Genomic DNA, 26,300 nt, shown 5'->3' on the forward strand with positions numbered 1-26,300 from the left:
TGTTAGCGGGTGGTTCATCTGTCCGGAGAGGTGATGTTTGCCCTGTCCTAGACGGGGTTGTACACCCCCTAAAGGATCGGGTTCATAGTTTGGGGGTGTTCTTGGATCCAGAACTGTCACTTGAGGCACAGGTGAACTCAGTGGCAAAGAGCACCTTTTATCAGCTTAGGCTGATATACCAACTGCACCCTTATCTGGACAGAGATAGCCTAGCTACAGTGATCCATGCTCTGATAACCTCTTGTTTGGATTACTGCAATGCGTTATACATGGGGCTGCCTTTGAAAACGGTCCGGAAACTTCAACTGGTACAAAACAGGGCAGCACGGTTACTAACAGGGACTGGCCGACGAGACCACATCATGCCAGTCCTTTTCCAGCTTCATTAGCTGCCAGTCCAGGTCCCGGCCCGATTCAAAGTGCTGGTATTAACATTTAAAGCCCTAAACGGCTTGGGGTCAGGCTATCTGAAGGAACGCCTCCTCCCATATGTACCTGCCCGGAACCTAAGGTCATCCTCAGGGGTCCTTCTCCGTGAGCCCCTGCCAAAGGAAGTGAGGCAGGTGGCTACTAGGAGGAGGGCCTTCTCTGCTGTGGCACCCCGGCTGTGGAATGAGCTCCCTAAGGAGGTTCGCTTGGCACCTACATTATATGCTTTTAGATGCCAGGTGAAGATCTTTTTATTCTCCCAGCATTTTAACAGTCTATAAATAAATTTTAACTTGGTGTTTTAAATTTGTAATTTTGCATTGCTGCTGTTTTTATCTGGTTGAGCTTTTATATTGTATTTTATATGATGGTTTTATACTGTTGTTTTATACTTTGAATGTTTTTAATTTTTGTGAACCGCTCAGAGAGCTCTGGCTATTGGGCAGTATAGAAATGTAATAAATAAATAAATAAATAAATAAATAAATATTTTGGTATGGGGAAAGTCTGGATTATTTTCCCCAAGCAACTTTAAATGCGCCCTTAAGCATCTGTGTAGTGCTGCGGTCTCCTTGGGGGCCTGTGCTTTGAAGGGAGCTTTGCTGTTGAAAGGGGAGGGTGGGGCGGTTTTCCTCCTCCAGCACTTGGTGTTGAACTTCAAATGAATGGACTTTTTACTAGGGCTGTGCAGCGCCTTGGCCGAATCTCCGAAACCGAGGTGAGGCGGGCTGATTTGGCTTGCCTCGCCTCGGTTCCAAGGTGGTTCTGGATCAGCCCATGGTGCCCCGAAGCCAAAGCTGATTGACTCTGAAGCTCCGGGGCGCCTTGGGCTGCTTCGGAGTGGCACTGGGCCACTCCAAACGCTTACCTGCTCCTCCTCCTTGCTCCTGCCACCATCAATGCCACTGATGAGAAGAACCAGGCTGTGATTTTACGATATGGTGGGGGCTCTGATTAGTACCTCTATGGCCACTGTAGTTTATTTATTTATTTATTTATTTATTGCATTTATATACCACCCCATAGCCGAAGCTCTCTGTGGTTTACAAAAGTTAAAAACAGTTTGTGGCCATAGAGGTACCAATCAGAGCACCCATGATATCTTAAAATTGCGGCCTAGTTCTTTTCGTCCATGGCGGCAGGAGCAAGGAGGTGGCACCCAGAAAAGGCTGAGTCACTTGGAGGGCCCGAATCTTGCTTCAGCTTTGGCACCAAGGTGAGGTGGGCAACCCCCAAAGCACCGCGGGGTGAATCGGGCCTGTTTTCGTAGTTCTGAAACAGCCTCCGAGACAAATCAGGGGGGTTCGTGCACAGCCCTACTTTTTACTGCTCCAACCCCACCTTCCTTGCCCGCAGCTCCCTCATTTTTAAAGATAAAGAGATGAAACTTGGGACTTTGAGAGCTCTTTAGTAGAGCTTTAGGCATGCCAAGTTTGAATCAGATTGGTTGCAAAATTCCACCTGTTTGCAGTTGTGAAGGATCTATTTTCATTTACTCTGATAATGCGAAGCTGTGCATCTCCAATTAATAAAATAGAGATCTGCTTGTTCCCTTCCTGAAGAGTAAAGTTCACTGATTTCAACTGCATTTACATCCAGGTCATACTAAATTTTGATGCATGTTTGCCTTTGAGTAAACCCCATTGAACAGAGAGAGACTTATTTCTGAGTAAACATGTATAGAACTGACTTTTCATAGTGTGGTCACTCAGAAGCTTTTTTTTTTTTAAGTCTAAAACAGCAAACTGGAAAGAAGTGCTCTGCAATCCCATGCTTACTTCTGAGGTATTCTGTTGATATTTTGAGCTCAGAACATGGAGGGTCCGTTTCATTCTCATGCCTCATAGCTGCTGATAGACATGATGTCATGAAACATAAATGTATCTAACCCTTAATATAACAATGCCCTGACTGGGGATCAGACTGGGGATCTATTTTGACCAGCTTTCCAACAGTGGACAGCCAGATGTCTGTAGGAAGCCCAACAGACTTGAGAAAAACATAAAGGCAGTGAAATCTGGGATACAAGAGGAACTAAACTGGCCCCTCCTTGTACCACTCACCTGTTTCCACTCACTCCATCCCCATCCAAATTCTTTGAAAACAGGGATCTTTGAGAAGAATAAATCCTGCATGATTTTGCTTGTCTTGCATAATTCATATCATAGAATCTGGAAGTCCCTGCTTAGAATTTGGAAATGGTTTTGGCATGGTTTATCTTTTGAAAACCATTCAGATGCCACAAGAAGGGAATAGTGAGAGTCAGACAATGCCATAGAAGGATAAAGAGGTGTCTCCACCCTCATTACTGTACCTGTTTACATAGATGGTTAAATCTTCTAGCAACTTCGAGCAGATGACCGTGGAAGCTGTTGGGAGTTACCAGACCTGCATTCTCTCATCCAAGAGCCCCAAACTGATGCAGAAACACATCTCCATAGAGTAACGAGTCGTCCTTCCTCTGAATTCAGTCTCATGGCAAACATCTCCCAGTGCATAAGTCAAAAAGAATGGAAGGTCACCATTGCCAAGGTAGAATCCTTGGATGACAAACATTCTGGCCATATCAGGGCTGACTGGGCCTCATGGAGAAATCCTTATGCTGGTCAAATCAGCCACGGAGACCTTGGGAGAAATTGAAAGAAGCTAAGGTCGATGTCCTCCGTGGGCAGATACTGTACTGCTATTCCTCAGCCTGAAAGGCAGAGCTGCCGCTTTGGTCCTCTCTCCCCCAGCCCCCTCTGTATGTAAGGTCCCCATCAACAGTTCGCACATTTTTCTGTTTTGCTTCCCCCCACCCTCTCCCAGGAATATATTAAAAAAAAGAAAGACGAGGAAACAATTTCCCATTGTTCTGTTTGGCAAACAGAGCAATTCTCAGCAAACAAGCTTGCCTTTATTCAAATGGAATTCAGAAAAAAATGTCAACACAGTTCTGTCAGCTACTGGTACCTTCTCTGGGCCCACTGTTCAAGTTGAAAATCTTGGTAAACAAGCCAAAGTACTTTTGGAGTTGGTTGAAGCCCCAGACATTTTCCCACAATGCACCAGCTTAGAACACCTCCCATTCCCAGATTGTGAAGCTGTGCTCAAATTCAAAATTAGTATTCTGGCCACTGAAGGAGAAACCAAAGTTCCCATAATGCACCAGGCAAGCTATGTTAGTAATTTTGGTTTAAATCCAAATGGTCACCCTAAAAGACATGCTCTCAGCCATGGAAGCTTATGAACTCTATCACACCACTAATTTACCGCACTCTCGCCATGCCTGGTATGTGTTTTTGCAGCGCAGTACTGCGTCCCTGACCTGAGCTCATCTTGCCTTCTTCCCTCCCTTTTCCATCTTATTTTGGAGCTGGGAAAGTCTGTTTTTCCCCTCCGCGCACAATAAAGACATTCCTCTGTCCCGTGTATTACTGTCCTTGCGCTATATTGGGCCATCCCATTTTTTGTTGGAGCATGTGTGTCGAAGGGTGGTCTTGCTGACAAAAGAGGAGGGCAGGGCGGTTCTCAGCTCAAATGCTCAACTGTGAAAGGGGAGGGGAGAAAGGGCGCCCGAACACCCCGCAGAGAAGACGAGCGAGGCCGACGCTGCCACTGGTGCCATTCAACTCTATGGTTCTTACTCCTGAGTAGGCATGTCTAGGTTTCCTGACCAGAACAATGTTGGCTTCCTGTTCCCATGCCAACATTGATCACCAACTTCTCCAAAAAATTATTGAAATACGTTCTCTTCACTTGTATTGTTTAATAGGATCTTAGGAGAAAGCATAGTGTGTTGTTTTACCATAATTGTGCAGTTTCAGGCTGCCATGCTGTTGTATTTGCACAGAAATAAAGAATATTAAACTTAATTGAAGGAGAACATAGGGGGTGGGATGGGAGATTTCACCGGCATAGTAGCGATACAGGAAAAAGATACAGGGCTTTATCACACTAGCATTTTATTACACTCTCATCATGCCTAGTTTGCAGTTTTGCAGCACAGCACTCAGGTGACCTTGTGTCTGTAGTGATTATTTTATTTATTTATTACATTTATATACCGCCCCACAGCCGAAGCTCTCTGGGTGGTTTACAACAGTTAAAAATAGTAAACGTTAAAAAGTATACAAGATTTTTTAAAAAAATTGTCTGCAGCCCAAAATCTGTTCTATATCCATGGTTGCTACAATTCACAAGCTTCAATATTCTCCGTAGATGCATCCTTGGGGGTCAGTCAAGGTGCATTGCAAGGAGATGTTTGTAAACTTGAACAATTACACAAGGATTTTCTTCTGACCTTAGAACATTAGTTACCTGGTGGGATTTGTAGAAAAATATGCAGAAGTTGGTGAATACCACCCAAAGCTTCTGCCACCCATTACTGTTTTTGAACTTTCTCAAAAGGTTTCCCAAGAGTTGGTTCTGAAAATGAGAGAAACAGTGATTACTAGAAGCCAGCATGAATTTGTCAACGACAAATCCTACCAGACTAATCTGATTTCATTCTTTAATGGGTAACCTCCCTTGTGGACCATGGGAATGCTGTGGCCATAATATAACTTGACTTCAGCAAAGCTTTTGACAAAGTACCCATAACATTATGATCAACAAACTAGCTAAAAGTGGGCTAGGTGAATTCACAATAGGCTACAGAAGCGGTCCCAAAGAGTGCTTATCTATGGTACCTTCTCCAACTTGGAGGGAGGTAACGAGTGCTGGGCTCAGCCCTGGGACCAGCACTCTTCAACATTTTTATTAATGACTTGGATGAAGAGGTGCAGGGAATGCTTATCAAAGTTGCAGATGATACAAAATTGGGTGGGATAGCTAATACTCTGGAAGACAGAAACAAATTTCAAAGTGATCTTGACTGCTGGGCTGAAAATAACAATGAAATTTAATAGGGATAAATGCTAAGTTCTACATTTAGGAAAAAGTAACCAAACGCACAGTTACAAAATGGGGGACACTTGGCTCAGCAATACTACAAGTGAGAAGGATCTTGGATTTTTTGTAGTTCACAAGCTGAATATGAGCCAACATTGAGCACGGGGTTGGACTCGATGGCCTTATAGGCCCCTTTCAACTCTACTATTCTATGATTCTATGTGGCTGCAAAAAAAGCCAATGCTATTTTGGGCTGCATTAATAGAAGTATAGCTTCTAAATCACGTGAGGTACTGGTTCCTCTCTCTTTGGCACTGGTTAGGCCTCACCTTGAGTATTGTGTCCAGTTCTGGGCACCACACCAAGAAGGATGCAGACAAGATGGAGCGTGTTCAGAGGAGAGCAACCAGGATGATCAGGGGTCTGGAAACAAAGCGCTATGAGGAGAGACTGAAAGAACTGGGCATGTTTAGCCTGGAGAAGAGAAGTTTGAGGGGAGACATGATAGCACTCTTCAAATACTTCAAAGGTTGTCACACAGAGGAGGGCCAGGATCTCTTCTCGATCCTTCCAGAGTGCAGGACACGGGATAATGGACTCAAGTTAAAGGAAGCCAGATTCCAGCTGGACATCAGGAAAACCTTCCTGCTAGAGCAGTACGACAATGGAAGCAGTGACCTAGGGAGGTTGTGGGCTCTCCTACACTGGAGAAATTCAAGAGGCAGCTGGACAACCAGGTATACTTTAGGGTGGATTCTTGCATTGAGCAGGGGGTTGGATTTGATGGCCTTAGAGGCTCCTTCTAACTCCACTATTCTATGATTCTATGGTGACCAGGCCCCCATCTATATGACAATGGGACTGCTCCACATTAAATATAAACCTGAATTTTCGTTGATTTGAATGCAAACAAAGAGTGGGGGCTCATCTATACAGCTTCTTTAACCTCAGTTAAAGGCGCATTTTCCTGCTTCTGGACACACGACATAGCCATCCATTCACCACAGTGCCAGCTTTTGAATGCCATAATGCGCATATTTGAAGCTGAGATTTAATGCAACTTTTGAGCAATGTTCAAGTGTGCACTGCGTTAAACCTATGTGTCGTTGGAAGGGTTTAATCTTATTTTGACAGGTGGGTGAATCATCCAGGGCAGGACAGAGTGATTGGCCAAGCACCCACCTTCCCACCCTCCTCTGCCTCCCTTGTCCCTTTGCGCCTTTTCAGATTGAAAACAAACGGGGAAATGGGGAAGCAGGGGATGTATTCTTTTAAATGCTCTGCTTTCCTACTCCTTTCCTATCCTGTGTTGGGAGTAAATAAGCATCCTCTCCCAACTCTGCTGCCTCGTTACTTTCCCCCACTCATTCCTCTGCCCCACCCCCTCTCGGTCCTTTCTTCCACTCCCCTGGAGTGGGGAGAGTCCTCGGCGAGCTGCTTCTCCCTTCTCCCACGCGCCCCGGGGCTCACTGAGCACCAGTCTCCTATTGGCTTTGCCAAGCTGGGAAGCACAAGGAGCAAGTGCTGCTGTACGTGTACAACTGAAAAGTGTGCATAAGGGAGAGGCGCATGTAGCAAGAACACATATCCCAGGTAGATGCGCGCGTGCATGCGTGTGAGAGTGAGAGATTGTGTGTGTGTGTGTGTGAGGCTTGACGGTGTGAGCGAGCGAGCAGTTTTATCTGTCCCTCCTCCACTGCAGATATGCACAGCATCAATCACACACAATAAAAATATAAATCTCTGTTGCTGCTGAACTGTGACACTCATTGACTAATTCGAAACAGCTAAAAATTGGGTTAAAATTTAATGAGAAGCAATCCAGGTGTCGTATAGATGAGAGCTGACACACTGCAGCAGCAACACCAATTTATTTCCTGAATTTATTTATTTTTATAGTGAGCTATAAATGCACACATGCACATTATCACATATTCAGTGCTATGGAGGAGAGAAGAGCAAAGCTATAAATTTTATATGTGGAGCTCTGCAGATTTGAATAACACACAAACTGGGAGGGGGAAGGAATGAAGCAGCAGAGGGAAAGGAACGAGGCAGCAGAACATCATGTCTCCTTCATCTAGCTGCCCGTTCCCCCCCCCCATTTCTTTTTGTGAACCGCCCAGAGAGCTTCATATATTGGGCAGTACAGAAATGCTATAAATACAGAAATAATTTTGTTTTAAGCAGCTTTGTCTGTGGAGCTCTGCAGAGAGACTTCAAACTAAAATTGGTACAAACGAATGAGGCAGCTGATTGGTGTGAAATCAGCCAATCATGTTGTCCTATCCTCAAAGCTCCGCCCGCATGTCAAAATCCGATTAAACTCCCCCAAAGACACATAGCCATAACGCGGTGCAAACTCAGACGTGATCTAAAAGTCACAGTAAATCGTGAATGCGAAGATGCGCATTATTGGGTTAAAAAAACGGCACTGGGGTAAATGGACGGCTGCGTCATGTAACCTAAAATGCAAATATGCACATTTAGGTCAGGGCAAACAAGCCGTATAGACAAGCCCCAACATTATATTTGTGAAAATAGCAGCAGGCACCAGATGTCTCCTCTTTATTATTACAACTCACTGAGAAAACTGAGGGCAGAAAAACTTGGATTCCTCTTAACAAGTATTAACGTAGCTGAGAATTGCTCTGGGTTGCCCACCCATCTGGCCCAACCACTCATCCAGGCTTCTCTTGCAAATTTGAAAGTGCTTCTTCCAGGTCTCACGTGCGGCCTATTTGGGCTAGCCCTTTTGGCTTGCCTCTAACAGAGACAGAGCTTCAATGTGCTACCCAGCCTTAATCCAAGCCAGGCAACATTGTATACGCTGTAGTCCTTTGATAGGCTGTAGTCTCAGCAGAGGAGGTCTTGAGCAATTCTGCAGGTCAGTCAATGGAATTGGCACGTTCTGGGGATGGTGGAGATGAACCCAGGCAGCAGGGTGGCATTTTTTCCAATGAGTCCGTCATCCAATGTTTGTGAGTTGACCATCTGAGAGGCTTCATGGGAAGGTTCAAGAGCATAAATGTGCCCCCACCCCCCGGACAGGTCCACCCAACATCCCCAGGCGCAGCCATCTGCATTCTGCCCTTCCTATGAGACAGGAGGCATGAAAAGACACTGGGCCCCTCATCAGTACCACTCACATGATTTATCAGAGAGCAAGCAAGCTCAGCCAATGATAGAGGCTTGCTTCCCCCCGCCCCCCGCCCACTCCCTGCTTTTCTGGTGAGGGAAGTTTCATGGGGGAGTTTTTTTATTGCTTTCCCTAAATGCCCTGAACCTGTTGCCCCATGTTCCCGACCACAAGATAACCGTTGTCCTCCTGCCCAGACTTTTATGAATGAGAAAGGCAGGCTAGATACTCCGACTGGCAAAAGCAACAAATACATAATGCTGAAGCACCAAAACAGCGCAAGTGCACATTTATGGATGTGAAAGGTAGGGTGCATTCTCTGACTGGCAAAAGCAACAAATACATAATGCTGAAGCACCAAAACAGCGCAAGTGCACATTTATGGATCTGAAAGGTAGGGTGCATTCTCTGACTGGCAAAAGCAACAAATACATAATGCTGAAGCACCAAAACAGCGCAAGTGCACATTTATGGATGTGAAAGGTAGGGTGCATTCTCTGACTGGCAAAAGCAACAAATACATAATGCTGAAGCACCAAAACAGCGCAAGTGCACATTTATGGATGTGAAAGGTAGGGTGCATTCTCTGACTGGCAAAAGCAACTGATGTGCAACACAGGCTGCAGGCTGTGCACCCTACTGTGGGGAAAGCAGGGAATGGGGGAAGGGCGGCTCCACCCCTTGACCACATCACTGCTAGACCACAGCCACATCACAGAGGCATGCTCAGGATTTAATGTGGGAGGTCAGGCACGTTGCAGCCAAACCACTTAAGAACATAGAATCATCACAGAACAGTAGAGTTGGAAGGGGCCTACAGGGCCATCGAGTCCAACCCCCTGCACAATGCAGGAACCCACCTGTCAGCATCCCTGACAGATGTTTGGCCAGTTGCCTCTTGAAGGCCTCTAGTGTGGGAACATAAGAAGAGCCCTGCTGGATCAGACCGAGGGTCCATTTAGTCAAGCACTCTGTTCACGCAGTGGCCAACCAGCTGTTGAACAGGAACCAGCAAAGCAGGACATGGTGCTACAGCACCCTCCCACCCATGTTCCCCAGCAACTGGTGCACACAGGCTTACTGCCTTGGATACTGGAGGTTGCACACAATCATCAAGGCTAGTAGCCACAGATAGCCTTCACCTCCAGGAATTTATCATAACCCCTTTTAAAGCCATCCAAATTGGTGGCCATCACTACCATCTTGTGGTAGTGAATTCCAGAGTTTAACTATGCACTATGTAATGTGGGAGTTTTAAAGTAAAAACTCAGCTAAAAGAAGTTTCTTAAAGTACAGCTGTTCCAGGGGGAAGCAGCACGTTGGCTGCGGATTGGCGAGAGGGTCATCGGTCACTAATGACTGTGATGTGTTGTCACCCCACAGTGAATCGGTCATGTCGATTGGCTCCAGGGAATAATTATTTGTTTGCCCATTGCTCATCCCTTGAAACAATCCTCCTCAAGTTGTAAACTTAGGCTGTTGGGCAGTATAAATATGCAATGAATAAATAACGGTGTCCATTTGCTCAGCTTGCCCTTTCGCCTGGATACTGCAAGGTGCAGCGGTGAGAGTCCTGATGAGGTTGCTCTTGGCAACATCTTGGAATGCGCACAAGGCGAATGGCCCACTGGTGTCTGAAAAGATTGTGTCTGGAACCCCATATGTTGCAAACCGTTGCTGGGAAATTGTTAGGGATTCCTGAAAAAAATGGATTATCTAGACCCATTTCAATCTGGGCAGGATCTACACTATTCATTACACCGTTGTTTAAGTGCATTGTTGCGTCCTCCCTTGCTACGTTACAAAATGCAACTTGAGCCCAGTCAATCGAAATATCTTTTCTTCTATCGTTTTACCCGGGCACACTCTTCTTTAGAACGTTCTTCATTATGCTCATACCGGCTCTGAAGTAAACCTCCTTCTTCCGGTGACTCTGAGCTAGACCTGCCAGGATAAGCCGGCAGGGAGGCGGGGCGACGCGTAGGGATGAGGGAAGCCCTGCAGCGTCTTAAAGGGGCCATGTGCGCCCCGAAAGATAAGCGGTTTTTTAAAAAAATTAAGCCTCTGTCCCCTCTTTCACCGCCCTCCCTCCCCCTCCCCCTCCCCCTCCCCCTCATCGCGTTGTGCCAGCTCTCCCTCCCCTCGTCTAGAAAAGCCCTCACTTGTGCGCCTCTGCCTTTGGCCGTTTGCAATTCGCATCCTCCCCATTTGAAATGATTTCAGGTGGGATTTTTGGAGGACTTCTTGCTTTGGTGGTTGCACTGATAGATGTAATGGCTGGAGAACGGAATTTCAACTCTGCTATTCTATGATTCTATGATTGGGGTAGTTTATGTTCTCTCTCTCACACACACACACTCACGCTGAGGAGAAAACAGCTGCTTTTGGCGCCTACCGGAAGTCGTCCTAATCAGGAAGCAAAGACCATGGTCACGAGACATGACTTTGAAAGACGGCATTGAAAACAACGAAAGGTTGGGGCACATTGTTAGTTTTAAAACGATTTTAACAGAAAGTGGAACGGTTTTAAAAGTCAGAAGAAACGTAACAACAACAGCATCACGTGACCGCTGACGTCATCTCTGCCAACTTGTTACGTTTCATCTAGACAAGTGTAGACGGGCCCCTGGTTTCAGACCTGGCTTTGGGACAGAAACAGCTTTGGTCGCCTTGGTGGATGCCCTATGCCAGGAACTGGACAGGGGCAGTGTGTCCCTGTTGGTTCTGCTGGACCTCTCAGTGGCTTTTGATACCATCGACCATGGTACCCTTCTGGGATGGGACTTCGAGGCCCTGTTTTACAGTGGCTTCATTCCTTCCTGAAGGGGCAGACCTAGAAATTGGTGCTGGGGGACGTCTGTTCGACTCCTTGGCCATTGGCCTGTGGAGTCCCTGAGGGTTCCGTTTTGTCCCCACCCCGCTATACATGAAATATGTTTGTCCCCCCTGCTATTTAAAAATAAATTTGTCCCCCCTGCTATTTAATATGTTTGTCCCCCTGCTATTTAACATAGACATTTAACATATACATGAAAACACTGGGAGAGGTTGTCTGGAGTTTTGAGATTTGGTGCCACTAGTACACTGATGACACCAAACTCTACTTCTCCTTTCCACCCAATTCGAAGGAAGTTGTTTCGGTACTAAACTGGTGTCTGTCAGCAGTAACGGACTGGATGTTGGCAAACAAACTGAAGCTTAACCCAGACAAGACAGAGGGTGCTCCTGATCAATCAAAAGGCAGATCACGGAACAGGGTCTCAGCTTGTGTTGGATGGCGTTACACTCCCCGTGAAGATACAGGTTTGCAGCTTGGGTGTGTTTCTGGATTCCGCACACAACATGGATGCCCAGGTTTCAGTAGTGGCCAGGAGTGCATTTGCACAGTCAAAGCTAGTGCGTCAAAAGATACAGATGGGAAATTAGAAAATATATATTTTTAGAGATTACGCAAAGAAATGGGGGGAAGAAATAGAGAACCCCCTTTTAAATAATCACTGGGAAATATGGCGAGAATACAAAAAGGATTTACTTCTGAGTATTTCCCCAATATCAGCAGTGATAATGATGCGGAACTTTCCAGGAAACTTAAAAGATAAGTTGGGGAAAAGTTTAATAGAGAGAAAGGTAATGAAGTTAAAAGATTGGCTAGAAAAGATGAGAACTCGAGACGAATTAAAGGAGAGATTAAAAGAGGGAAATTTAACGTGGTTAAATTATTTTCAATTAGAACAATGGACGAAGAAGGAGAGTGTACAGCGATTACGAAATTTGAGGAGCTGATCTTAAAAAAAGAAATTGAGAAAAGCGAAAATAAATTAATAAAAAGGTTAACGAGTGAAATATATAGAATATTAGTTGAAAAGGGGGAGACGGAAAGTACTGGCAAGGTGGTTTGGGAAACTGACTTGAAGGAACAAATAGGGCAACAGAGCTGGTAAGGAATATGGAAACAAAGAGTGTTGAGAAATATGTCTGTGAGGATAAAAGAAAATTATTATAAGATTGAATGGAGGTGGTCCCTAACCCTGGTGGGATTAAATAAAATAAATAAGTTGAATTCAGCAAATTGCTGGAGAAGTTGTCCAAAAAAAGGAACGTATTTACATATGTGGTGGAAATGCGAATTTGTACAAAAATTATGGAAAATGGTGTTTAATGAGATAAAAGAAATTTTAGGAATGGAGATTGAAGAGACACCTAGTGTGGCATTGTTATCATTATATGGAGAATTAAATTGTAGTAAAGAGACAAAAGAATTGACAATGAATTTGTTAACAGCAGCAAGGTTAATGATATCTAGGAACTGGAAGGTTCAAGGGGATTATCATATAGAAGATTGGTATAAAGAAACATGGGATATTGCTATTAATGATAAATTAACATGTAATATAAAAGTTAGACAAAGAATAATAAAAACGAATGATTTTGAGGGAATATGGAAACAGTTCCTAGAATTTGTATTATCAAAGGGGAGTGGGAAAACACCTCCAGAAGAAGCAATGAGATTTTGGAAACAGGAATAAGATCCCGTGGTTGGGGGGAGCACTTTTATGTTAAGTATGATTATGTTAATAGAATAAGCTAGAATATATGTTATCAAACATTATCCAATATTTTATGTATTATGTAGTTTTATTGTATTGATGTATGTTTGAATTATTAAATAATTTTTTTAAAAAAAGCTAGAGCGTCAACTGTGCCTGTTCCTAGAGATGTCTGACCTGGCCTTAGTTACACCCCAATTGGATTACTATAATGTGCTCTATGTGGGGCTGCCTTTGAAGAGTGTTCGAAAATTTCAGCTAGTTCAAAGAGCTGCAGCCAGATTGTTGACTGGGGCTGGTTACAGGGAGCATACAACTCCCCTGTTAAAACAGCTCCACTGGCTTCCAGTCTGTTTCCGGGCACAATTCAAAGTGCTGGTTATGACCTATAAAGCCCTATAGAGTTTGGGTCCAGTTTATGTGAAAGAGCGTATCCTGCCATTTGAACCTGCCCGTGCCCTAAGATCTTCAAGGGAGGCCCTTCTCTCGGTCCTACCAACATCATAAGTATGCCTGGTGGGAACATGGGAGAGGGCCTTCTCGGTGGCTGCTCCAAGGCTCTGGAACTCCCTTTCCAGGGAGGCAAGACTGGCTCTCTCCTTGCTACACTTTTGAAGACAGGCAAAACCCTTTTTGTTCCGGCAGGCCTTTGAGTAATAGTCTGGACTTTGTTAATTGAGCTAGATGTTTTTTAATCCGATATTTGTCATTTCAGTTTTATAAATACTTTAATACTATAGATGATTTAGTTATATTCTTAACTTTTGTATAGTTCTATTTATATGTTTTAATTGTATATGTTTTAATTTTGCAAAGCATCCTTGAGTTCCAATACTGGGGAAAAGGCAAGATACAAATAAATATAATAAATGAATAAACATAGCAGCTGGTGACGTGAGTTCTGGGATGATGGTAACTTCTAGCCATTTCGAGAAAGAATCAGCAACAGTTAGAAAGCTTTTACCTTGAAATGGTCCAGCAAAGACAATGTGAATGTGTGACCTTGGTCACTTGCAGAGAAAGTACAGCAGCTGCAGGTGGGAGCCAGTGCGGTGTAGCGGCCAGAGTGTTGGACTGGGAGTCAGGAGATCCGGGTTCTTGTCCCCACTTGGCCATGGAAGCTCACTGGGTGAGCTTTGGGCCAATCACGGGCTCTCAGCCCAACCTATCTCATAGCAATGTTGTTGTGAGGATAAAATGGAGAGGAGAATTACGCCGCCCTTCCTTGGCGGAAATAGGCGGGATATAAATGTAATAAATAAATAAAGGTGGGTGCCTTGATATGTGCTGCATTCATTCATAGCCCTTTTGATGCCACTGCCCATTTTAGTCAAAAAGACACATAATTTCTGGCTGGTACTTTCATCTACCCAATACCTGCGTGTTCTGTATGTAGAGTTCTCAGTAGAATTTGGCACCTTGCGTCAAGACTTAGCACTGGATTTCCTCATAATAGACCATCTCTGTGGGTGGACGTTTCGTGCTGATGAGATGGAAATGGTCTGAATTCCTCTCAGCGGGCCAGCCCCTCCATGCCCAGCATAGGATCTTTGGCTGCCAGCCTGGCAATCTGCTCAGCCTGAAGAGTGGGATCTGGCATCGATTCCAACCTAAGCACCTTCTCCCCTGAACCCAGTTTTAGAGCCTTCAGTAGTTTGCTGTGATGCATTTAACGATCATTTCACAGATAAAATCTCTCGGATAAGAGCCAACTTAGATGCCGTCATCGTTATAACAGAAGCTGAAGCTGAAGTGTCCAGCAACTCCGTGAGTAGGATTACACTGGATCAGTTTCAGTTGGTGAGTATTGATGATGTAGACAAGCTGCTTGGACGAGTAAGGAGGACAACTTGTCCTCTTGATCCCTGTCCTTCTTGGCTGGTCGCCCGGAAGGGAGATGCAGTTAGACTACAACTACAACATATTATTAATGCATCTCTCAGGGAGGGGAGTTTTCCACCATGTTTAAAAGAAGCAGTGGTACGGCCGCTTCTCAAAAAGCCCTCCCTGGACCCCCTGGACCTTAATAATTACAGACCGGTATCAAATCTTCCATTTTTGGGCATGGTGATTGAGAGAGCAGTTGCCTTCCAACTCCAAGCAGTCTTGGATGATACAGATTTTCTAGTCCCATTTCAAACCGGCTTTAGGGCAGGATACGGAGTTGAGACCGCTATGGTCGCCTTAATGGACGATCTCCGCATGAGTATTGACAGGGGGAGTGTGTCCCTGCTGGTACTTTTGGACCTTTCAGTGGCTTTCGATACCATCGACCATGGTATCCTTCTGGAACGCCTGAGGGGTTTGGGAATCGGGGGCACTGTGCTCCGGTGGTTCCGGTCCTACCTCTCAGGTAGATTCTAGATGGTGATGCTTGGGGATAGTTGCTTCTCAAAAAAGGAGCTGTTGTATGGCGTACCACAAGGTGCCATCCTATCCCCAATGCTGTTTAACATCTACATGAAACTGCTGGGAGAGATCATCCGGAGGCATGGGGCGGGGTGCTATCAGTATGCTGATGACACCCAAATGTATTTCTCTATGCCTTCAATAACAGCATCAGCTAAGGATAGTGTGTCTCCTCTGAATGAATGCTTGGAGGTGGTAATGGGCTGGAGGAGGAAAAACAAACTGAAGCTGAATCCAGACAAATCAGAGGTGCTTGCTGTTAAGGGCTCTGACCTAGGTTTGGAGGTGTGTCAACCAGTTCTGGATGGGGCTACACTCCCCCTGAAAGACTGTGTTCGCAGTTTGGGGGTGCTCCTGGATCTGTCGCTCCAAATGACAGCCCAGATAGACGCGACAGCCAGGAGTGCCTACTATCAGCTTTGGCTGATACGCCAGCTGCGCCCCTTCCTAGAGTCAGAAGACCTAAAGACGGTAGTGCACGAGTTGGTAACCTCAAGGCTTGACTTCTGCAATGCGCTGTACATAGGGCTACCTCTGTACCTAGTTCGGAAACTTCAACTAGTTCAAAATATGGCAGCCAGGTTGGTCACCAGTACATCTAGGGGTGAGCATATTACCCCAACCTTAAAATCACTCCACTGGCTGCCAATTAGTTTCCGGGTGAAGTACAAAGTGTTGGTCATTACCTTTAAAGCCCTACATGGTTTGGGCCCAGGTTACCTGTGGGATTGCCTTCTCCCATCGCCCCACACACTCAGGTCCTCTGGGGTGAACTTACTTCAGTCAGCTAAAACTAGGCTGACATCAGTTTCCCAGAGGACCTTTTCTTCTGTCGCCCCCAGATTGTGGAATGGCCTGCCGGAGGAGATTCGTAAAATTAACTCTCTGTGTGATTTTAAGGCAGCTTTAAAGACTAGCCTTTTCCGGCAAGCCTATCAATGTTAAATCAAGAATTTTTAAAGATGTATTGATTCCTGTTCTAATGTTGTTCCCCACCTCGATCCAAAGGGAGAGGCGGGTAAGAAATAAATAAAATTATTATTATTATTATTATTATTATTATTATTATTATTATTATTGGATATTTGTTACCATTTGGTCGCATGTGGCTGAGGACAGCCCCAACTCAAAAGCGAAGCATGCATGTGATGGACCATGAACGAGTATGGAGTCAGAAGTCAGTAGCTTCTTGTCACTGTGAAATGCTTCATCTTGTTGAGAACCAGTGCGGTGTAGTGATCAGATTGTTGGACTGGGACTGGGGAGACCCGGGTTCTACTCCCCACTCAGCCATGGAAGCTCTCTGGGTGACTTTGGGCCACTCATTGACTCTCAGACTAACATCCTTCACAGGGTTGTGGTGAGGATAAAAGAGAGGCGGTGGCAAGGAGGCTGACAGTGGGAACAGAGACCTAGTGGCACAGCAGGTGAGGTGCTGCATCCTGACCATGTGGCACCCAAAGTCTCCCTAGGCAAGACACACCTTAGGGTGACCCCATGGAAAGGAGGACAGGGCTCCTGAATCTTTAACAGTTGTGTAGAAAATGGAAATGCAGCAGGTGTCATTTGTATGCATGCAGCACCTGGTGAAATCCCCTCTTCATCACCACAGTTAAAGCTGCAGGAGCCCTGCCCTCTTTTGAATCTGATCATGCTAGGCAGGGCTCCTGCAGCCTTAACTGTTGTGATGAAGAGGGGATTTCACCAGGTGCCACATGCATACAATTGACACCTGCTGCAATTCCCTTTCCTACACAACTGTTAAAGATACAGGAGCCCTGTCCTCCTTTCCATATGGTCACCCTACCTCTGCAGCCCCCACAGCAGGGTAGGACCTTGTGTTGCAAGGGCTGTGATGCCCAGTAGGCCAGGAGAATTACAACCTTATTGCTTTGCCTTCATCCCAAGGGGTGTGTGTGTGTGTGTTGTCCAGCATGTGATGAACCCAGGCCTGGAACTCTTTGTTCTTTCTCCACAATGAGCAAACTGTTGTTTGTCTCGCAGTCCGTCACTGAGGCAAGAGTCTGCCTTCCATCTGAAACGGACCTAATCATGCAGCTCAATGGCACCCAGGGCCTCACAGCAGCCAAGCACACTGCGTCCCATTGTTAGGTACACAGGAAGACAAAAGCAAACGCTGCCCTTGGCCAGGGGCCCTCCCTGTTTTCTGGCCCCTGTAAAGCACGCCCTTCTACCTTTTGCCCCACTGTTTATCTTTGGGGCTGCCTTAGTGAAATGTTGTTTGCACACACACATGCACACTGGAGCTCTTTCACCTGGGGAGGAAGGGTGGGTGGAGTCCAACTCTTGTGCAAATGTAGGCACATGACACAAAGCGGCCACTTGTCTTTCACCCAACCCTCCTTCTCAACTCTTTTCCAGATAATACACTTGGTTGAATGTGTTTGAGTTGTAGGTATTCTACAGTAAGCACAAACTAGGGCAATTGTGAGATTAAATGAAGGTCTGGAAACCTTTTGTCTCTTGAGGGAACCCCATATCATCAGGGATAATCTTTGATTGATTGATTGATTACATTTTGTGAACCACCCAGAGAGCTTCGGCTATTGGGCGTTATAAAAATGTAATAAATAAATAAATAAATACATTTCTATACTGTCCAATAGCCAAGGCTCTCCAGACAGTGCACAAAAACCATAGAATCATAGAATAGCAGAGTTGGAAGGGGCCTATAAGACCATCGAGTCCAACCCCCTGCTCAATGCAGGAATCCACCCTAAAGCCTACCTGACAGATGGTTGTCCAGCTGCCTCTTGAAGGCCTCTAGTGTGGGAGAGACCACAACCTCCCTAGGTAACTGGTTCCATTGTCATGCTGCTCTAACAGTCAGGAAACATAAAAATACAATAAATATACAATAAATTAAAAGGTAGAAATGCAATATAAAATCAGATAAATTACAGTCCGGGGAAAGCTTGTGTGAAGAGGTATGTTTTTAGGAGGCATTTAAAAGCTATTACATTTTCTGCTTCCCAAACCGCACGAGGGAGGGTTTTCACGAGGGTGGGTGTCTGTAGTTTCATCCGTGAAATGTTGGATGGTATACAAAAAGAAGAAAAACATGAATTCTAAAGCTTTTTTAAAAAAAACTAAGGTAGGAAACTAAAGCTGAGAAAAGGTCACCATTATTGCTCTGGGAGATTTTTAATCCTGTAGTTCTATGCACACTTACATGGCAGTAATTCCCACTGAAATCAATGGAACATATTTCTGAGAAATACATTTAGGATCATCTGGAAATCCCATTAAAATCACTGGACTGATGGCTAACTTGAAAGCCAAAATGATGGAATGTCTCAGGTGCTGGACTCTGACTGGGGTTCAAATCTCCACTCAGCCATAAGGATGACCCTGGCCCAGTAGTGCTCTTTCTCAGCCTGACCTACCTTATAGGGTTGTTGTGGTGATAAATGTGGAAAGGAGCAGTGCATACTGCAAGGGCAGGGTAAAAATGTAATTGAAATTTAAAAACTAGGATGAGATGCATGTAAAAATGGGGACCACCAGGGAGACACCTTGCCAATTGCATCACATTTTGTCAACTCATTGCCTAGTTTCACCCAACATACAAACCAAAGAAACCATCATTGGTTAGCATGTCATGCAAACTTGGACTATGCTTCCCATGGTGGATTGTTTTTCTGGAAACAACCCACCCTGAGAACGCATGGTTATTTTATCCACAATGGGTTCACCTGTCCTCTGCCATCCCACCATGGCTAAAGAGCTTCGGGCAGCGAGTCGCCTGGCAAGAGTGGCAGAAACCCCTGCTACTCTTTCCCAGCAGGGCTGCAATCGCCATTCACGATGACGCTGGGTGGGATATAGCATTGCTAGCAATGGGTGTCTGCCTGGCCTTACATCACTGCTACCTCAGGCTGGGCTCCTCACCCCTCAAAGGGGCCTTTGCAGAATTCACAGTCAGTTCTTCATCCATGCACTAGCCAGGCACGAGCAGTTGTGATGTGCTCCAGCAAGATGCTGCTCCTGTTGGTGCCTGGGGTCACTGTGGCGTTACACCCCACAAGTCAATTCCCAAAGGTATGCCTGCAGTTTGTAAGTCTGTGGTTTGTAGAATGTTGGCCTGAGTGGGCGGAGTTAGAATGTCTTGGGAGGGGGGAGGAGTGATATATAAGGGAAGGACGGAGGGGATGGAGAGTTCTTTCCAGGGAGACTTGTTAGGGACTCTTAGAGTCTGTAGTGCTCTCTGTATTTATGGTATTTAAGTTTTGGGAAATTTGAGAGTCAGTGTAGTGAGTGGTGTCTTTAGAGTGTGGTGTGCACGTAGTGGAAGTATATTAATCAATACTGAGAATAAAGTTCAAGAGTGATTGTGTGAGAGAAAGGAAAGCGCGAATGTGAGAGTGACAGGATTGTATGGAAGGTTTCAAAAAGGTTTTTAAATGTTGTTATTTGAAACAAAGCTTATGAACTTTTAAAAATAAATTTTGATTGTTTGTTTTAAAACTACCACAAAAATCCCACGTGTCTGTTTGGCGTTTATCATCTTAAGTTTACACATTCAGCACCCACTCTGACAATCATTCACCTAAGCAGATATAACTCACAGCACATTATTATATATATTAAAATCCATTCTCCATTTTAAACCCCTTTCTCCACATAGTTTGGAGGAAGGTGGGCTTTATCCCTTGCCTCAGGCGTATCAAGTGGTGGTGCTTGGCTTGAGCAGGGAGTAGCCTCGGCCAGGTCTGTTGTTCAGAGCCTGTGTCGCCCCATAATAAGTGGTGGCAGACGTGAGGTCTGGTGTTCAGAGCCTGGGTCGTGGCAGTCACCCATGTCTGGGGCAGAGTGTCCCAGATATGCCTTTTTCAGAGAAGAGGGGCAAAGACCTCAGTCACACTAGACCAAAACATGTAAACAAGCCGTTAAAGATGGAGAACAAAGATAATCAGATCCTAATAGTAAGCTTAATCATTAATTGAGTAATATGCATCTTTTTGTTTGATATTGCTTGCGCTTCTGTCTAGGTCAAAAGGCAGGAGCAAGATGAGGAGCGAGCAGAAATGCATTTCATCAAGGGAGACCTCCATGTTGCCAATCTTCAGGGGTGACTGCACCTCACACACGGGCACAAAGCATGGCGTCAGCCCCACTCTGCAGCAACCGTGGGATTTCCTACCAGAAAACCACATTTTCGCAAAAGTGTTTTGTGCTGGGTTTTCCCTTTGATGCAGCTTCCATACAGTTCTGCTGGAGTGTGCCCCATATCCCCAAATTAAATGTGGCTTAGTGGATGTGGCGGGGTGGGTGGGTCTGTACCCTGGCTAAGCAGTGTTTTAAGTGGGCTGATACTTTTCTTTTGTATTTCCCCCCTATTCACTCTTTTGCACATGTGCACAACCGCCCGTCCCTCCTCATCAGCTTTGTAGAACAGTGGCAGAAGATTCATTTCTCAGGAAGTGATCAACTTGCAGATGTGAGTGAAGCCAGTGCCAAAATCATTTCTGGGGATGGAACACCACTGGGTGGTCAATCGCAAACCCACCCACCCCACCCCCGTTTGGAAGCAGCAACCTGGCTACATGCCCTGACATGCCGCTACAGTGATGAACTCCATTAGGGTGGCCATATTTAGGAAACCAAAAAGGACAATATGGCCAGCCCCAAGAGGGTGTGCCCACCAACACAGCCGGACCCCAAGGGGGCGTGTCCAGTCAAACATAACTTTGGTAATACGTCTGATTTTACAGCACACAATTAAGACAAACCTACACAACATCTTAATGATAAAATCACTGAAATAAATAACAAGTGAGACATTCAATGTATCTGAAATTAATTTCATTCACTCCTCCTTTTGTAGCTTTTGCTGTATTTTGAAGCTTTTGCTATACTATGTGTGATACAGTCTTCCGTTCCCTCAAATATCTTTTCTGACTGCAAATTCTTCACTGGATGACCCTAGTCTCACCTTTCCTAACATTTAACACTCTTTCCCCATCACCTTTCAGCATACTGCTACCACTGAACAAATGAAGCAGTTGACAAGTGCAGAAAAATCTAGTACAACAACCTAGTGACCTAGCATTCAGAAAGAGTATGAACTACTATTACCCTGCAAACATTAGCCATGGAACAAAATGGACTAAAGGCTTGTTACAGTCACTTCTCACTAGCACTTCTTATCTTGTTTCAACTTCTGGTTTATCAATGAGAAACTAATCTTAAAAAATTGTCAATATACATCTGGTTCATTAGCCATGTAAACAACACCTTGGTCAGTAGCAATACAAAGAAAGGCCAGAATGGATGCTCATAATCACAATGCAAGACAAGTATCTTTCCCTCCTTTTATACAAATATCTCCTGAATTTATACTGCCTCAGTGTGCAGAGAACAGAAATCTCAATCAGGGACCCAAAGAAAACTGCCCAAGGAAACCTCAGAAATAAGTCCCATTGGTTTCAATAAAGCTTACTCCCAGATAAATGAATATAGGATTGCAGCCTCTTCACATCTGTTCACCTTACTCTAGCAAGTGCACGCCCCTCCTGTCGAAGACAACTATCACTCAATGCAACCTGGCCTCCGGGATCATGAAACCAGCAGGTGCTCTCCAGAAAGATGTTTTCAGAGCCATGCTATGCACTCACATATCTTGCTGGGACACAACAATTCTGGGAGAAGACAATACTTTGCAATCAACCAGTCATAAACAAAACAACAACACCTATCGCATTGACATAGCAATACCTAATGACAAAAAATGTTACAGAAAAGGAAGAGGAAATACACACACACACACACACACACACACACACTACTATGGAAGTTAAAGAACTATCACAACAAGAAAAAGTTACAATTATTCCATTAGTCACATCAGCCACCAGCATCACATCACATCAACTTTTTTTAAAAAAATAATTCAGAAATCTTTCAGAAACTGGGCCTACCAAAATACATCCACACAAACATCCAGAAAGCGGTCATACTTAAAAGATGTTCAATAGTCAGGAAATTTCTGAATCAGTAAGACAGCATGCCCGTCATGGTCATCTAGAAAAACCAGCAGCAGCAAGAAAAGAAGTGATAATAATAATAATAATAATAATAATAACAACAACAACAACAGCAACCCTGTTAATTTTTTAAAAAGGTTTTTGAAAGAAGGATTAACAATTATTAACAATTCTTAAATAATCATTATCAAATGCTATTTCTTTAATGTATTTGTCATCCCCAGCTCTTAACTGGCAAGTCTCACAGTATTACTTATGTAAAGATATTAAAAGAAATCATAAGAGAATTATGATTTCTCTTATGAAGAGGAGAAGAGAAGATTGAGGGGAGACATGATAGCACTCTTCAAATACTTAAAAGGTTGTCACACAGAGGAGGGCCAGGATCTCTTCTCGATCCTCCCAGAGTGCAGGACACGGAATAACGGGCTCAAGTTAAAGGAAGCCAGATTCCAGCTGGACATCAGGAAAAACTTCCTGGCTGTTAGAGCAGTACGACAATGGAATCAGTTGCCTGGTGAGGTTGTGGCCTCTCCCACACTAGAGGCCTTCAAGAGGCAGCTGGACAACCATCTGTCAGGGATGCTTTAGGGTGGATTCCTGCATTGAGCAGGGGGTTGGACTCGATGGCCTTTTAGGCCCCTTCCAACTCTGCTATTCTATGATTCTATGAAACATCTAGGATAATTGTTAATACCAAGCGCCAGAGTAGAAAATGTAAGCCGTGGATAATTTTTAAATTATTATTAAATATGAAGTCTGGCTAGGTTCATAAATACTTAAACTTCATTTTTAAGTACATTGATAATTTTATTTCCTGAAAAGTCTACCTTACAGCACAGTCCTAAGCATATATACTCATTTGTTCCTGTTTTCAATTAGACTTACTTCCAAGAAGATGTGCATAGAATGCAGCCTTTATTTATTTAGCCTGTACAGTTAGATCTGGGGTGGAGTGGGGAGACACATCTTAAAAACTGGATATAGGATTGTACAATATTGCCAGAAATGTTTAGTTTTTGGAGTAGGCTATGTGTTGGTCATTAGTGCAAGGTATAGCCTAATTTTGCTGAGTACTTTTCTGTTGAAGTTAAACACGTAGTTTTTCAGTTCTTCAGTTTGCCACTTTTACTCTATACTCATATTGAGCTTTCATATTTGTCATTCTAGCTAGAATCCAATAACTCTAATTGTTAGGAAAGGGGCTGTGGATGGACCTTTCAATTTTCTTTCTTTCTGCATTTAGTTTTGTATATATGGTAGATCAAACCATGAAATTAAGAAATCAGTCTCAGTACTCCCCACACTAGCACCTAAAATGGGAAAAGGTTGAAAACAGTACATTGCTTGGTAGTATTTTATCTCTAATATTACAATATTGACATACAAAGCTTTATTCTTCTCAACTTAAAAAACCTCAACCACATAGAATCATCTTTACACCCATCTGCAAGCACTGAGATGCATTAAACTAGACACATGGCAGCCTTGTGTTTGCACGCACATAGTCCCCAAGAATTAAAACAAATGCAGAGGCTACAGTTCTGTGCACACTTACGTGGGAGAAAGTCTCAGTGGGTCTTAATTCAGAATAAACATACAGAGGGAAAATAAGGGAAGGATAACAAAAGGCTGGGAGGCAACACGGAGAAACAGCACCTGATTGCAAGCAGTAGCTGACATCCACAGGGACTCCATAGGGAAGACTTTTTTCTTCCACTCATTGGCGGCGGCCATAAGAGTGGGAGGGGGGAAAGCCTCTATGGAGCCCTCCCTAAACAGGCCTTTTCTAAGCCCCTGCGAGGGGTGGCGGCGAGGAGGCGCTTCTCTGGGACTGGAGAAAAATGACCCCGGTCCCCCCGGAGCCCCAGAAAGGGCCTATGAGGGGCAGACTCCATAGAGGCTTTTTAAATCTCCGCTCTTATGGAAGCCGCCAATGAGTGGAAGAAAATAAAGGCTCCCCTGTGGAGGCCCCAGGTGCCACCGGGCTTCAAGGAGAGGGCCTCTCCCGCCTCCGCCCTGCCTCCTTCCCTCCCTCTCTCTGGCTTTTCTGGCCTCCGGGCTGCAGCTTCCCAGGCAGGAAGGGGCGTCCAGCAGAGAAGCAAGCCCCCTAGCGGCAGCCAGGCAAGAGAGGGACCGGGACCGGGACCAGCCACTGGGGCTGGAAGGAAGTGACAGCATCACTGGGAGGGCAGAGCCAGCAGGCCCCAGAGACATGCCTCGCCTGGAGAACTACTACTCCCAGCATGCTCCCTGACAGTCCTACTTCCTCTCCTCGGGTCTCAGACTTCCGGGAAAGAGGGGATTTCGCAGATTGGAATTTAATCGATTAAAAATACACAGGAAATTTTATAAATTTCAAAAGAGCCAGCCAAATTAGCCAGATTGGAGGATGGATCCTTTTCTTGGCTGGGAGGGGGTTGGAGGCTGCAAATTTCCCAGACACTTTATGAAATAATGAGATTTTCCCCCATTTTCCTGTCCTGGGAAAACTGGACAGTTGGTCACCTTCTGCGTACATGTGTAGAACAAAAGAAGATAATAATATGAGCCTCGTGTGGTGCAGAGCGGTAAAGCAGCAGTTTCTGCAGCTGAAACTCTCCCCACGGCCTGAGTTCGATCCCAGCGGAAGCTGGTTCTCAGGCAGCCGGCTCAGGCAGACTCAGCTTTCCATCCTCCTGAGGTGGGTAAAATGAGTACCCAGTTAGCTGAGGGAAAGGTAACTGCGACTGGGGAAGGCAACAGCAAACTACCCTGCTATAAGGCCTGCCAAGGCGTCCCTCCAAGAGTCAGTAATGACTCAGTGCTTGCACGAGAGGTTCCTTTGCTTAAATTTATTTGTTACCCGCCTCTCCCTCTGGATTGAGGCAGGGTAAAACACAAATGCAAACACCATAAAATGCATATACATAACTAATTAAAACTAATACATTATTAAAAGCAGCACATTATTAAAAAGTCATCTTAAAATTCAAGTGGGTAGGCCTGCTGGAAGAGATCAGTCTTTATGGCTTTCTTAAATCCCAGAAGACTGTTAAGTTGACGAATCTTTCATAATGTGAAGGAAGCACAAACCTGCACCTCCCTTGCAAGGTAGGCCTGGGTCAAAAATTCCCAACCTAGTCGCCCCCTTCCCACTGTTACCAGTGAAACACTGGACTGGAACCAGTACACCTGGAAGTAATCACACTTCACAAAGGGTCAAAGCAGTTTATTATTATTTATTATTATTTATTGCATTTTTATACCGCCCAATAGCCAAAGCTCCCTGGGCGGTTCACAAAAACTAAAACCATTCAAAGTATAAAACAGTATAAAAACATGATATAAAATACACATTAAAACTGATTAAAACATACCATACATGATTACAAGATCTTTAAAATATCCTAAAAACTTTAAATCTGTTTAAGGCCTTGAGTGTAAAAGACAATTCAAGGGGGAGTGAAGAGAGAAGAGTGAGGGTGAGAGGGGAAAGAGTCTAAAAGTACAGTGAAGCTAAAAGGCTATAGCAGCAATAAAACACCTTTAAAGGAGCAATAAAAGCAATATCAAAGCAAGCCTTTGACCCAGAGCAACACAAAGAAAAACAACATCCTGGCTACCTCATACTTGACAGTAAAGGGGTCCCTTGTACGCCAGCCTTCCGGGTCCCAAAGCAGCATAGTTCCTTCTCCAGAACAAACAGAGACCATAGCCTGGAAAATGTTAACTTATCCCACCCGTCCTCCCTGCAGGTGGAGTGGCTGGCTCTGCCAATCCAAGGGCGACAGGCTCTTCAGGCTGCCCAGCTCCCTCCCAAGGGGAGAAGATTTTCACACTCCAGCTGAAGTCCATGTTCTCCTCATCAACGGTCAACCAATTGTGGCCTTGGAGTTCTGGCTGCCTCCACAAAGG

At 44.8% G+C, this 26,300-nt stretch overlaps 1 protein-coding gene across 2 annotated transcripts in view; it reads right to left on the bottom strand.

Moving 5' to 3' along the window:
* The window catches only part of HAPLN2 (hyaluronan and proteoglycan link protein 2), a 38,320-nt gene extending 12,241 nt beyond the window's left edge, over positions 1 to 26,079 (bottom strand). The window contains exons 1-2 of one of the 2 annotated variants that reach the window (XM_063145678.1): positions 26,009 to 26,079; positions 2,744 to 2,915 (exon numbers count right to left, since the gene is read on the bottom strand). The gene's annotated coding sequence lies outside the window, so the exon portion shown is untranslated. Of the gene's footprint in view, positions 1 to 2,492; positions 2,529 to 2,743; positions 2,916 to 26,008 lie in introns of those variants that run through there. The other variant, XM_063145680.1, reaches the window with a different exon arrangement.
* Between the last annotated feature and the right edge of the window lie 221 nt (positions 26,080 to 26,300).

This window comes from Elgaria multicarinata, chromosome 21 (assembly GCF_023053635.1).
Source record: "Elgaria multicarinata webbii isolate HBS135686 ecotype San Diego chromosome 21, rElgMul1.1.pri, whole genome shotgun sequence".
NCBI classification, from domain to species: Eukaryota; Metazoa; Chordata; class Lepidosauria; order Squamata; family Anguidae; genus Elgaria; species Elgaria multicarinata.